The sequence below is a fragment of the Haemaphysalis longicornis genome, unplaced genomic scaffold (genome assembly GCF_048455015.1).
Source record: "Haemaphysalis longicornis isolate Haplotype H1 unplaced genomic scaffold, Haemaphysalis longicornis Haplotype H1 scaffold_4, whole genome shotgun sequence".
In the NCBI taxonomy this organism is placed as follows: domain Eukaryota; kingdom Metazoa; phylum Arthropoda; class Arachnida; order Ixodida; family Ixodidae; genus Haemaphysalis; species Haemaphysalis longicornis.
In genome coordinates this window covers 132,317,549-132,332,989 of record NW_027526361.1, presented here as the reverse complement: position 1 = coordinate 132,332,989, position 15,441 = coordinate 132,317,549, and the positions used below count along the sequence as shown (strand labels likewise).

The following is a 15,441-nucleotide window of genomic DNA, read 5'->3' as shown; positions in this document are numbered from 1 at the left end:
AACTCGTGACGTGTTTGGATGTTGTTTATTTACAATTGCGCGTGGTCCTCTGCTGGCTGCTCGGTTGCGTTTCGTACACTTCAAAATTGATTTTAATTATGTTCTCGGCTGTATTCGCCGCTGATATTTTGCAGATGATGTATATGTGTTCCCACCAATCTATCTCCGAAGTTATCTCGCCTTCAAAACTTTGTGTCAGTGCCCCTTTAAGCTTTTGTAAGTTAAAAGATTCAAATTATTTTAATTTCTTAAAAAAAAGAAACGCCTCACCAGCTGATGTTGAAGCGTTAATTTGCAGTAGTTTGAAAAATCCTCTTCTCGTGTCCTCCTGCTCGGACATGACAATAATTGGCCGCCTAAACACTGACGTCAGCTCTAAGAAACGCCATATAGTAATTCAGGAAAAACTATAGGGCAGTTCTTACTCCTGCGACTCATTGAATTGTAATGCCAAGGATGAGAATGACGTCACGTACAGAGCGGTAAAAACGAGCAGCCTAAATTGCTAGGCAATGTAAGTGGTCAAAGCTTCTGAGCACAAAGACGCAGGTTCGATCGAGACCATGGTGGCTGCTTTCTCGGTGATACCGGAAAGCGGAAATGCCCGTGTATCGAGATTTTCTTGCCTGTAAGAGATCCAAGTTGTACTATATTAATCCGAATCCCTCCACTAGGGTGCGGATTATGAGAGCTCAGGTGTAGCTAGGGCGCGTTAACCCCAAAATCAATCAAACGGTCAAAGGGAAAAAACAATGAACTATGAAGGTGGTGTGCAACAGCACCGGACAGGAAATTTCGCATAACGAAAGTCGTCTTTCTCTAGCTATTTTCACTGATCAGTTGCGGCGCCAATTGTTGCATTTGGAGTGCCTTTTTTGTCAGTCCCCAGCTGAAATGTTTTTTAGGGTGGAGAGACGGCCGCAGAATTGGCCATTCTGTGCCTGTTCGGAAGATGCTGACGCGACAAGCGAAACAGTATAACCTTCAAATCGGGTCGACCGAAGTAAAGTGCCTGGCTCCGCAAACACGTATCCACACAGTCTCCGTCCATGGCACGCCCCGTTGGAGGTAAGACCCAACTTGCACTTGGGGCTTTCCGATGGGAGGGAAGAGTACACCATTCGAAAATCTGGAGCACGGAATTTCCAGTCCACAACACTAGGCACTCGTTTTGTGTCAGACCGACGTAGTCGGCAATGAGAATGAGATCAGCACTATTTGACTGAAGACGGCCTTCAGAGCAGCAGAGAGATTGGCAACCGTCAGAACAAGACTACGGCATTTTGGGGTTGTTTAAAAGCAAATAATCAGCCAACGGTTCTTTCGCGGTTTGCGGGACAATAAACTGCCAACCAGGCGGGGGCGGCGAAGGGGCGGAGCGTTTCACTCATAGAGCACACTGTAGATGGCGCGGCGAATTTACCCAGCGTTCCCAGCGCGGAGGTGCCTGCTCGCATGCGAGCACGTCGGCAATACGGCTTTGTCATCTTCTTTAGTGACGGTTGCCTTGGGCGTGTTTTGGCGCAGGCCCAGAAAAAACCGTCGCTTGCGCACTTTCTTTGCACGGCTTGATTAACTTGTTCGATGGCACCTCCTGGGTAACCATTACCTGACGGAATTAAGTGGTCGTGCGGCAAAGATCCGGTAAGGACTGTTTTGAAGGGCGGGAAAACAAACTGTAGACACCACATCGAGACATCTGGCCGTTAGAAAAAACACTACCTTTTGCGCACTGCTTGCCACAAATAGGATTGCGTTTTCTATATTTTGAATACCACGTGCGAAAGCTTGGGCGAGTTGGTAATACATTGTTTTTGGCGGGAAGCGAAAATTACGACGAGGGCAGAGAAGAGAACAACAACATAGTCATGACGAAGCGCTACTATCAACTGAAATTTTTATTTTGAAACGATGCCACTTATATACAAAAAACACAGTGTTACTGAAGCCCAAGAAAACATATCATGGAGTCTTAAATCTAGCCTTAAAAACTATGCATTGCCACTATAAATACAAAGCCATTTTTATGCCAGTTTTTCCACCAGCCAATAGATATAGCAGTTTTTTTTTCTGACAGTGAAACGGACGGAACGCTGATGCAATCGTCACCTAATCTAAGAATTTCCGCGGCTTCGATAATTTCTCGGGGAGTCTGCTCTCTGTGTCGCCCTATTACCTTGCATTCTTCAAAACACCGGCCTGCAGCCACACCGGAGGCAATGCGAGCCGAGATAGCCACTAGCAGTATTAGATACGTTGTTGCCTGTGTTAGCGCAGCCTTTTATTAAGGGAGTGGCCTATTTGTCTCACGTAACGCTTTTTTGCATGGGTGGAGGTGTAGCGAATACACAACTACTCTTTGATAAGGCACAAACTTTTCCTCTGTGCTGCTTATCGCACCTCTTCCCCTGTGAAGGCTCACTGTTGACTTTTCTGCAAAGGCGGGAAAGCTTGTCTGGGCAGAAAAAAACTGCTGGTCACTCCTGTATCCTGTGCAATTAACTGTGCAAAGAAACAAAAACAAAAACGCGAGTCCCGTTGTTTTTAAAACATTGCGCAAAAAATAGGTAGAACCGAATAAGTAAAAAAAAATCACCAAAAACCTGGACATTGCTCTATACTTTTTCTTTATTCTGCCTTTCACAACCAAACATCTCATCAATGCGAAGGAAGTAAGTTTCCGTGGTCAGTTTTTTGAGGGACAGTACAGTGGACAAGTTCCGTTTTTTACAGATAAAAATAACAACAGATATTTCAGGAAAAACTGTTAATGTGCCCACTTAATCCATTGACAAGAAACTGCAGCCCTCGACCTTGTCTTGGAAGCAGAAACAGTAATATAGCAGATGGCACGTACAGAAAGGCAGGCCGGTACCTCACAGTGCCCCATTCACCCAGCGATCATCTTTTTTGCTTATTCTGAAGTTTACTCTCTTTCAGATCTGCTTTTTTTCGAAAGTGCACTTGTGCTGACTGCCCAACTCGCTTCATTACTTCTACTACTACTCGTTACGGAGGGGAGTACTGCTATGGACGAATTAAAGAGCGTCTGTCCAAAAAAGTGCCATTTCATGCTCCGCGAGTGAAATTTTTCCTTTCATTTTGCAACAGCATAACCCTTTGTAAGATTCCGCAATGTAACACACGGAATGATGGCCGGGGGTCAGGCGGTAGGATGACATACTGATTGTACTGCACACCTCCGGTATAGCTATCGCCACAGGAATTGCAGCGGTCAGAGCAATAATGCAGTGACTGAGCGTTAACTAAAGTTACTTTTAAAAGTGTGGCTAACACATTCTAGCATTTTTTCTCCACTTTTTTTTCTTTCCAAATTCTTTATCTGTTTCATTGACCTAACACATCCTCCCCCTTGCTTTCCGAGGTTTTCTTGACTGCCAACCCTTATTTCTCTAATTTTTACCAGCTCCTCATTTCTATTCTGATTCGCTACATGCACAGCGAGGGCCTCTGTTCTGGCAGTCTTGGTGCCATAGGGAGCTTAAGAGGGTTTAACGCTGGCCGACCAGTCTCGACATGTCGTAGACACTCGAGTCAAGGCCATGGGGGTTAAAAGAAGGTACCCTTCACCCCGAATAGTCTGAGTGGCGCTGGCTACCACCCCCAAGCACAGGAAACAAAAATCCCTAACATAAATACCCAAGAAAGTTGAGGGGAAAATAGCCGCGCAAGTAGCGTAGTGGTAATTGCACCAGACCGGTATTCTGGAGTTCGTGGGTTCTGATCCCACATGGCGGACATTTTTTCACCACTTTCTTTCTTTCCAAATTCTTTATCTGTTTCAATGACCTACCACATCCTCCCCCTTGATTTCCGAAGTTTTCTTGACTGCCAGTCATTCAACATCATCATCATCATGGTCGTCGTCGTCGACGTCCATCGTCATCATCATCGCCAGCCTATATACGTCCACTGCAGGGCAAAGGCGTCTCCCAATAATCTCCAATTACCCTGGTCCTGTGCTAACTGCGACCAATTTGTCCCCGCAAAACTTCTTGATCTCATCTGCCCATCTAACTTTCTGCCGCCCCCTGCAACACCTGCCTCCTCTAGGAATCCACTCTGTTACCCTTAATGACGAACGGTTATCTTGCCTTCTCATTACATGCCGGCCCCATGTCTATTCCTTCTTCATTTCTACTAATATGTTCTTAACATGCGTTTGTTCCCCGAGCCACTCCGCTCTCTTCTTGTCCCTTAATGTTACACCTATCATCCCTCCGCTCCATTGTCCGCTGAGTCGTTCTCAATTTAAGTTGATCCCCTCTTAGTGAGCCCCCACGTTTCTGCCCCGTAGGTGAGTACCGGTAAGTTGCAGCTGTCATACACTTTCTTCTTCAGGGGCAATGTTAGGCTGCCCTTCATTATCTGAGAATGCCTGCCGAATGCACTCCCCCCCCCCCCATTCTTATCCTTGTAATTATCTCTGCCTCATGGCTGGGATCCGGGGTCACAACTTGGCCGAAGTATATATATTCGCCTACAATTTCAACTGCCTCGACACCTATCTGAAACCGCTGTGCTGTTCCGAGGTTATTGATCATTACTTTGGTTTTCTGTATATTAATTTTCAGGCTCACGGTTCTACTCTGTTTGTCCAGTGCGGAAAGCAGGCTTTGCAATTCGTCCCCCGAGTTACTTAGAAAGGCAACGTCATCAGCAGATCTGCGGTCACTGAGGTATTCTTCATTAACCCTTACTCCCACCTGTTCGCAATCCAATGTTCTGAATACTTCTTGTAAACATGCTGTGAATAACATTGCAGAGATGGTGTCTCCTTGTCTGACGCCCGTCCCTATAGGTATTTTACGGCTCTCCTGATGGAGGATGATAGTAGCTGTGGACCCATAGTAGATATCCTCTAGTTTTCTTACATAATGCTCGTGTACACCCTGGTCCCACAATACCAACCCTTATTTCTGTCTTATTTCTACAAGGCCCTCATTTCCTATTCTGATTCGCTGTATATTATATATATATATATATATATATATATATATATATATATATATATAGATATATATATATATATATATATATATATATATATATATATATATATATATATATATATATATATATATATATATAGGTTTGGAAATGAGGGGCTCGTTAGGAAACACAGAAAGAAATGTCGGCAGTCCACAACGCCAAAGAAGTCACAGGGGAATGGTTAGACTATTTTGCCTTTAGTGACGTTACATTAGTTTTATTATTATTACGTAAGAAAGAAAGTCGTTCTCAATTTAAGTTGATCCCCTCTTAGTGAGCCCCCACGTTTCTGCCCCGTAGGTGAGTACCGGTAAGTTGCAGCTGTCATACACTTTCTTCTTCAGGGGCAATGTTAGGCTGCCCTTCATTATCTGAGAATGCCTGATCGAGCCCACGCCTTTCGATTAGATCTCGAATGCCTTACCAATTCGGCTATCTGGGCGACTGTGTTCTCCTTCACTCCTCTGGGGTATTTATATTTACTACAACTGTATCTGACGCTTGAGGGTTCGGTCCCCTCTCTCGGCGCGTGTTTTTCTTTCTTTCTTACGTAATCATAATAATAAAAAATGTAACGTCACTAAAGGCAAAATAGTCTAACCATTCCCCTATGCCTTCTTTGGCGTTGTAGACTGCCGGCATTTCTTTCTGTATATTGTCGGATATATGATGGGTTCCTCGGGGGCCTTGCCAGCACTCTGGCGTAGGCCCCCACGCTAGCTCCCGGCGTGTCAACCACGCGGGCTCCCATGCCTACGGCAGCCCAGCGAGGTTCGCCGATACGAGAACACAGTAGACAGTAGTGCCGAAGCACAGCTGTTTATTTGGGGAACCCCAAAGCATGCGAGCACAAGGCTCGACGGCGTTAGCGATTCACGCCGTCCGGGTCGTGACGGCGAACGGGAGGCAGGCACTCACGGCGCGCGACAAACAAAGCTCCCACCTGAGATGCATGTATCCGTCACCGCCGCGTTCCGCCGATGTCGCCCCGACCGGGTCTCCGAAGAGACTCTCCCGTATCCCACGCCGCCCGCGCCCGCGTGCCTATGCCCGCATACCAGTGGTGCCATCTCTTGGGGGACGCCGACGAACCAGCGGAGCGCCGGACCGGTTTCAGCGCACAAGCGTCTCTCCCGAAGCGCGCGCCGGCTCGGGATCGCGGGCCGTGGCTCTCCGCGATTCCCACACTCCTCCCCCCTAAACCTGGGCGTCACTTGAGCTCGAGTGACGCTACGTTGTACCACCATTGTCACGACGTCTCAAGTCAGCAAAACAGCCACCGAACGCCACTCCCATGCCAGTCCACACCAAGGTTCGCCACACGATGCCGTCGTCGCGATGCTCGGCTCACAAACCCGCAAACACATTGCAATGGTTCCGAGTCTCTCGCGGTTGGGCGGCACAGCAGGTTGGTAGGCCCGGGGGTAGCCTGCAGCCACAGCCGACGAACGCCGGGGTCGCGCCATGATGCGACCCCCACTCCCAGCTCGAGGCGGCAACACGAACGGCCGTGCCCACTGCGGCTGCCCGAAGGCTCGCGCCGCTCGCGTAGGCGCCAGATCCCGCCGCCGCCTGGGTTCCGTGGCGGCCTCGGCCGCAGGTCCTCCTGAACGGTTGGCTGCCGCCCGGCAGGCCGGAGCAGCAACTGGCGGCAGCTCCACGGGCCGCGCTCGGCCCCGCCCGTGGTTCAGCAGGCCACCCTCGCTGTCCGTGGCAGTGGTGACTGGCGTGGCTCCCGGTGGTATCCGCTTGCTGCAGGTCTCGCTCTCACCGACTGGTGCAGACGATTCCCTTACTTGAAGGCGGGAGCACCGGGACTCCGCAATCTCCTGTGACTGGCCGGAAAGTGGCATGCCCGAGGGTACTCCCCCTTGCACGTTCGCTTGCTCGCGGATTCACGAGTCCGGCAACTGTGCTCCAGCAGCCACCCCCGCCTGGAGGCAGCTCGCCTGACTATTACGGGGGGTCAGCATCGAAACACCCGTCCGAGTAATTTCGGCTTGGTGCGTTGGTCGGCAAAGCTGCGTCAGCATCAAGCAGGCGGGCTCCTGCAACTCACTCGCAGCAATACAAGCTGCCGAAGAGCCAGCGCCAACCGCAATACCAGCGGCATACGGGCGCACATCACCGGTATAGGTCGCCTGAGAGTCCGTCTCTTACTAAGACTGGCGATCTCTCGCGACCAACAAGCCCGCTGCCGAGCCGCGCTAAGCTCTTACTGCCTAAACGCAATCTCGAGCGGAGACTTCACGGCATCGAAACGCACGCACTCCGGAAGCGCGGAGACAACGGTCCCATTGCTCCGGCTTCCTCCCGCAGCGAGAGGAGACTGATTCTTCAGCGATCCCCCTCGCTCTTTGTCAGGCGTCAAATCGGCAAACACTCCGCATCGGACTCGAAGCGCAGTAGCGGCGGGCTCATCGTGCGGCTTGCGAACTCCCAAACACCGCACCCTCGCTCGGTAGTGTCCGCCGCGCCTGCGGGAAACTTCAACCGGCGCCGCCGGCGCGACTGCGCCGGGACGGCGCTACGAGGAAGGCAACCCGCCGCCATGTTGGAACAAGGCCTACGCATCTACCGTTTCGCAAGCGGGCTGCGACTGCGGTGCTCGGAGGTATCCTTCTGACGCACCGCCTGGTGCGTGTAGGAAGGTTTACACATTTGCCGTCACGGCTGTATCGGGCATCCTAACTGTCTGCCTGCAACCGACTGGAGCGAGGCGTTTCATGCGAAGTCTTCCGGACAAAGGGTAGCGGGCTACGACTGCAGCAACGCATTTCTCAGGGAGCTAGCAACCTCGAATTCGTCTGAAGACGAGACCCAAGTTCGGGCGCCATGTGGGATATATGAGGGGTTCCTCGGGGGCCTTGCCAGCACTCTGGGGTAGGCCCCCACGCTAGCTCCCGGCGTGTCAACCACTCCCATGCCTACAGCAGCCCAGCGAGGTTCGCCGATACGAGAACACAGTAGATAGTAGTGCCGAAGCACAGCCGTTTATTTGGGGAATCCCAAAGCATGGGAGCACAAATCTCGACGGCGTTCACGATTCACGCCGTCCGGGTCGTGACCGCGAACGGGAGGCAGGCACTCACTGCGCGCGACAAACAAAGCTTCTTCCACCTGAGATGCATGTATCCATCACCGCCGCGTTCCGCCGATGTCGCCCCGACCGGGTCTCCGACGAGACTCTCCCGTCTCCCACTCCGCCCGCGCCCGCGCCCCTATGCCCGCATACCAGTGGTGCCATCTCTCGGGGGACGCCGACGAACCAGCGGAGCGCCGGACCGGTTTCAGCGCACAAGCGTCTCTCCCGAAGCGCGCGCCGGCTCGGGATCGCGGGCAGTGGTTCTCCGCGATTCCCACAATATATATATATATATATATATATATATATATATATACATATATATATATATATATATATATATATATATATATATATATATATATCAAGGTTGCAGTCGTCATTGCCAGTGCTATTCGGCTGTTAACGAGATATTTGATAGTGCCGAATGACGTGTGTTCGTCATGTTTTCTTTTTTTTTAATATAGTGCTAAATAGGCGAAAATATAACTCGAGAAAAAATCCGCCGTTTTGCCGGTAGCGGGAGTCGAACCCACAGCTCCGCATAACGCGTGCGGTGCATTAACCAATTACGCTACCCCGCAGCGGCTCCCTTCTCGACTTTTACCAGGGGGGTTTATATTTACCAGTGCTCTGAGGCCGGTCAACTAGCGCCGCCCCTCGACTACCGTGGGAGACGTAGAACGTCTTTTTTTCAGCGGCCGCCACGTAAGACATGGTCGGAAGTCGGGGTTAGCAATTGGCATATCCGAACTGCTGGAGCCAGAGTCCTCGTAATGCATGTAGCAGAACAGAAAGATATGGGACGAGGGACTCAGTAAGGACACATATCAAGGTTGCAGTCGTCATTGCCAGTGCTATTCGGCTGTTAACGAGATATTTGATAGTGCCGAATGACGTGTGTTCGTCATGTTTTCTTTTTTTTTAATATAGTGCTAAATAGGCGAAAATATAACTCGAGAAAAAATCCGCCGTTTTGCCGGTAGCGGGAGTCGAACCCACAGCTCCGCATAACGCGTGCGGTGCATTAACCAATTACGCTACCCCGCAGCGGCTCCCTTCTCGACTTTTACCAGGGGGGTTTATATTTACCAGTGCTCTGAGGCCGGTCAACTAGCGCCGCCCCTCGACTACCGTGGGAGACGTAGAACGTCTTTTTTTCAGCGGCCGCCACGTAAGACATGGTCGGAAGTCGGGGTTAGCAATTGGCATATCCGAACTGCTGGAGCCAGAGTCCTCGTAATGCATGTAGCAGAACAGAAAGATATGGGACGAGGGACTCAGTAAGGACACATATCAAGGTTGCAGTCGTCATTGCCAGTGCTATTCGGCTGTTAACGAGATATTTGATAGTGCCGAATGACGTGTGTTCGTCATGTTTTCTTTTTTTTTTTATTTATTACAGTGCTAAATAGGCGAAAATATTAGTCGAGAAAAAATCCGCCGTTTTTCCGGGAGCGGGAGTCGAACCCACATCTCCGCATAATGCGTGCGGTGCGTTAACCAATTACGCTACCCCGCAGCGGCTCCCTTCTCGACTTTTACCAGGGGGGTTTATATTTACCAGTGCTCTGAGGCCCGTCAACTAGCGCCGCCCCTCGACTACCGCGGGAGACGTAGAACGTCTTTTTTCCAGCGGCCGCCACGTAAGACGTGGTCGGATGTCGGGGTTAGCAATTGGCATATCCGAACTGCTGGAGCCAGAGTCCTCGTAATGCATGTACCAGAACAGAAAGATATGGGACGAGGGACTCAGTAAGGACACATATCAAGGTTGCAGTCGTCATTGCCAGTGCTATTCGGCTGTTAACGAGATATTTGATAGTGCCGAATGACGTGTGTTCGTCATGTTTTCTTTTTTTTAAGTGCGAATGCACTTTATAAGCGACCCCAAACCTTCCACCGCCGGCGGCGGCGGCGGCGGCGGCGGCGTCAGGGGGATGAAACTCCGCCGTTTTCCTGTCCCGTGACTGCAGCGATCCTAACGTTTGGGGGCTGTACTACATACGAGCATAAATGAACGGTGTTGTTGCATTTTATATTAATTACCAGGTTACTTATTAATAACGGTGTTTTTAATATGCAAGTGAACTAAGAAGTTGCAGTTCGAGATTGCGAAAATACGAGCGCCACCCGGAGTTGAAAACGGGAACCGCGCCTTTCTAATTCGCACCGCTGAAAAGGGGCGTTTCTTGTCGTGAGCACATGTTTGATACGGTCTAAGGCGTTCGAAAGGCCGCTTTTACCACCGTCAAGTTTCCTTCAGCGAAATAGACGCATGCGTGGATTCGCGCCGTCATCACAAATCATGCTGTGCTGAGTGGTGCCGAAATTCTGCACGCCACGCCGGCATAAAATTCCTTCGAATCCCGGCAGACGAAAGGTACGATGTGCATGCTGCTCGTTTTGATTTTCTACGCTTGCGCAGCATAGCAGGATGCGGTTGCTACAGTAGCTATGTAGTTTAATTGAGCATACACGCAGGCTAGCTATTAATTACATTCCGGTAGCTTGTTTTGCGTCTTGAGTTATACATGACATGCGGGGAAGATCATCTGGCAAGGAATCCAATGACAACATTAGGTACACACGTTGTTTATACGTGCGTTTCTAATTTACTGTATTTCGATTGTGTGCTTTGCATTTTGGCTGAAGTGAATTCACGGTATGCAGAAAATTATATTTGTAGCACCCTATAAATAACTAATAGAACAGCGTGACCTTATCCGGAATCTTTTTATTGCTTTTCCATTGCCTGCGTTGAGTTTATTTTCGTAGCATGCGTTATTGTTGTTGTTTTCGCTATTATTATTATTATTATTATTATTAGCATCAGCAGCATCAGCCTATTAATGTCTAAACCTAGAGGAAGGCATCTCGAGGTCCATGACTCAAAGGGAGGGTACATGGGTTCATAGCATGTGGGGTTAGCACTACGTTAATTAATTCATGACTACATAAATTACTTACACATGTGAGTTTACACGGGCGCTATTTAAATTACTGCATCTAAATGGTGTGTTTAGCGTTTTGACTTCACATGAATCCGCGGCATATAGCAGGAGTAATTGGTAGCAATTAATACTCAAACTAAGCAATTACTGCTTATGTTTGTAATAATAATCATAATTATAATACTTCGAATACTTATAATTTATAAGTATTGGAATTCAATGCTTCAATTTTATGCTTTTGTTTTCAGCGTTCAGTAAAATTACAATATATTCGCAAGAATGCCGTTACTACTATCAGCCGATAAATAATTGCAAAATGAAGTCATAACGTGTCCCAATAATTAATTACAGGTTTACTGTAGGGCCCAAGAAATCCCTGATGATTACGCAGTGCGGGAGAGTATATATGCACGAATAATTGTTTAGAAATCCTAATGTGGGATGACTGCTCTTGCCTCAAGAAAGATATATTGGGTTAGAAGGAAAGCTGGGTCGTTGCCACAGAACATTATGATCACACACATAGAATTATGTATTCGCGTTTCTGAACAATAAAACCGGGTTTTAATTTAAACGATCGATGTTCGTGCTTCATGACTGATGTTGTCACAAGTCGTTCTCGTAGGAAAAATCAAATTGAGAAATGAAGATTTGAAATATATCAAATAACGTTCATTTCGAAAACAGTTTTCGCTCAAAACTATTTCATATGCCCCTGAAAATAGAAAGAAGCTAGCATCTATTATAACCGAAATGCTGCACATGTAAACGTTGGTGTTCCAGATTTGGCGTTTGGCTCCAGTATGCAAGAAGGCAGGACCTGGCTCATTTACCGCCTCGTCAGATCTACAGCAGCTACCGGCTGTGGTCTGCCTATTTCACCAGCAGAGACTACGCGGACCCTGGACAGACAAGGCTTGTAAGATGTGCTTTGCCAACAGTTGCCGTCTTTGGTGATGGGCAGACACACATCGTGAGCCCAGGTGAGATTACTGTAAATTGCACATACAACAGCACAAACTTTATTACCTGCAACATCTGTTTACGGAAATGTGCTTAATACACAATATGTCTCCCTGCCCAAGTTATCATGACGCAGTACTTTGGATATTCTCCCGCAGATTACACCAACAATACCAATGCATGGTGCACAGAGCAACCATGAATTCGCCGGCCCAATTTTGCTTCTAAATATAACTAGCTAGGTTTTTTTTCTCAATATAATTAGCCTTAAACTTAAACTAGTACATCCCTAAACACTGAAAATTTGTGAACAGTGATTTGTCCCTCATACAAGGTTTATGCCTTTTTAAATGCTCTGAGCCACATTTAAGTGGTGTAATAGTTTTTTGCATGAATGCTGTATGCGTGAGATAGGAAACTAATTATAAGTATTTAATGTGACGCCTGATACCAGCTTTATGCAGGTCACACTAAAATCTGTGCAATTTTACTCTTTTCACAGGCTTCCCTCGGCCCGCGAATACCACTACGATGCCCGCTCACAGCGACGCTGGCCAAGTTCAAGATGAGCCCACGTGTAAACAAATTGTTTTACTTTATGAGCTCTTTAAAAATCATCACTTAAATTGCTAATGCGTGTTTAGTGCTGCAGTCTCATTTAGCACCTCCAGGGTTAATTTTAAGCCTACCAGGGTCCCTGAGCGAGCAAGAAGTATGAATCAGCAGACCTTAATCTAGTACAACACTAAATACTGACAATATTTGAACGATCACTTTTTTCTTTATATAAGGCTTATGCCTTTTTAAATGCCATGAGCCACATTTAAGCGGCGTGGTAGTTTTTTGCATGAACCCGCCGCGGTGGCTCAGTGGCTAAGGCGTTGCGCTGCTGAGCACGAGGTCGCGGGTTCGATTCCCGGCCGCGGCGGCCGCTTTTCTGATGGAGGCGAAAAGCAAAAACGCCCGTGGGTACGAGATTTCTGCGCACGATAAAGATCCCCAGGTGGTCAAAAATTAATCCGGAGCCCTCCACTCCGGCGCGCCTCATCGCCTGCGTTGCGTCGGCGCGTTAAACCCCACAATCAATCAATCAATCAATCAAGTTTTTTGCATGAATGCTCGAAGCGTTATAAAAGAAATTATTTGTAATTGTTTGATGTGGCGCCTAATACCAATTTTAGGAGCGTCACTCTAAAGTCTGTGATATTTTATACTCTTTTCACAGGCTCTCCTCGGCCCGCAAAAAAGAGCAGGATGTCCGCTGACAGCGCCGATGAACAAGCTCAACAGACTAAGCCCTCATGTACGCAAATTGTTTTACTTTTTAAGCTCTTTAAAACCATTCCACATAAATTTTGTAGTACAGTTAGCGTTTTAATGTAACGAATCATTTAACAGATCTTAACACGCACTATTATGGGAGATCGGGAAGCTCGTTCATTGCTAGAAGACGATAACAAGAGCGATGAACTACTTAAAGGCTAGAGAAGGCGAGCGCTTGTCTGATCCCTTTCTTGCTTGCTTGTCTACTAAACGCTGTTATTTTCTTTGAACGAAAAGTCTATCAATTCGTTATTTTTTCTTAAACATACAAGTTTTAACGCATAATCAATAATGTTGGTAAGAAGTAGCATGCTAATGATTACTGATCGTTAGCCGGCACTTCTTGTTTTTCATTATGAAGATTTCTTTATTACATATGCATTAAGTGTTCATATAGACAATTATTAAGCTTAACACCCAGCAATGTGCTGATGGGAGGCCTGCTCCCAATGCCTCAATTTTTATTAGGGGAAGCATCTAGAACTAAATATAAGCAAGTGATTACTTCTATCACATAATAATTAAAATACTTTAATTGCAGAGGCGGCTCGAAGTTTCGGTGCGTTTAAAAATCATCGCGGCATTTCGGAAAAATACAGTAGGACTGAGCTTTTATTTATAATTGTTTCAGGTTCCATGCCAGCGGGTCGACAACACAAGACTTCTAGGTGATCACCCCGGACAGCCAGAAAAATGGACAACCTGCAGAAGATAAACGCAAGGCTTCGGAAGGCAATGTCAGGAACTGGCAAGAAAAAAGTTAGAAAGACTTCCAAGTCAGACGCGTTGAATACTATCAGGCCCTACGTCAGCAAGAAATTCTTTAGATTGCTTGAGGCGCAAGTGAAAAGTAATGGTGTGAAACACAGAGGAAGGAGGTGGTCGCCCGAGTACCGCCAGTTCGCTTTAAACTTGTACTTTCATGGTCCCAAAGCGTACAGACATTTGTGAACGCTGCTTGACATGCCAACTGTGAGGTCGCTAAAACAGTGGTTGTCAAATATTCCACTGACTCCCGCAGTTATTCCAACCGTTATTGAAGCCCTCGAAGAAGCTACTCGGGATTGGCCTTTAACGGATCGTGCGTGTAAATTAATATTTGACGAAATGTCTGTGAAGGAAAATCTTCAGTACGATGCAAGGCATGACATTGTGATGGGATTTTCCGATAGTGGTACGCAAAGAACACCGGCCGTGGAAAATTCAGCGCTCCTGATACTTGTTGCAGGCATTTCAAAAACGTGGATTCACCCTGTTGCTTACACAGTATCAAGGACCAAGGCGCCCGCAGATACCCTTCATGATTTAATCATAACGTTAATCAAGCAGCTGCAAGGAATCCAGTTGTTTGTGAAGGCGCTCATCTGTGACCAGGGTGGGAGCAATATCACCGTGGCAAATAAGGTAGGTGTGACGTCTGAAGAGCCGTTTTTTGGGCTTGAAGGCCGCAAGATTTATTTGTTATATGACACGCCACACTTAGTCAAATGCACAAGGAATAATCTCCGCGCACCTCACAAGCTCCATGTCGGGCAAGAAATTGTTGATTGGGCTTTCATTACGCAACTATCCGAAAGCTCGCATCCTCTCAAACTAAAATTGGCAAAGAAACTAACCGACAACCACATTTACCGGACGTCTTTCAATAACATGAAAGTTAAATATGCCAGCCAGGGAATGAGCGAATCGGTCTCAGTGGCCATTGACGTGTTCATTGCTCTTGGAGAATTACCGGCACTCGCAAAACCGACAGCTGATTTTCTCGAGAAGATCGATAAGTTGTTCGACTGTCTCAACAGATCTTCTGTGAAAAAAAAATGGTGGCAAGTTGCGTTATGCAATTTCGGAAGGGTCCGAACACCTAGCCTTTTTGCGGGAGTGCCTGTCATGGGTTGAAAGCTGGAAATTTGAAGGGTCTCGGCAACCACACACAGTTGAAGCATGGAAGGTCACCATAAAGGCTATCCTTCTCCTCTGGGACGAGCTCTTTCAAGATTTTTATTTTCGTGTTCTGTTGGCTCGCTGGTTACAGCAGGATCCCCTGGAGAATCTTTTCGGGTTGCTTAGGTTAAAGCATGGCTGCAATTACAATCCGAATGTGCT

The 15,441-nt window shown here is 47.6% G+C and overlaps 1 pseudogene; it reads left to right on the top strand.

The window, feature by feature from the left end:
• Positions 1 to 1,049: 1,049 nt before the first annotated feature.
• LOC144180010 (uncharacterized) overlaps positions 1,050 to 15,441 on the top strand; it is a 30,632-nt pseudogene continuing 16,240 nt past the window's right edge.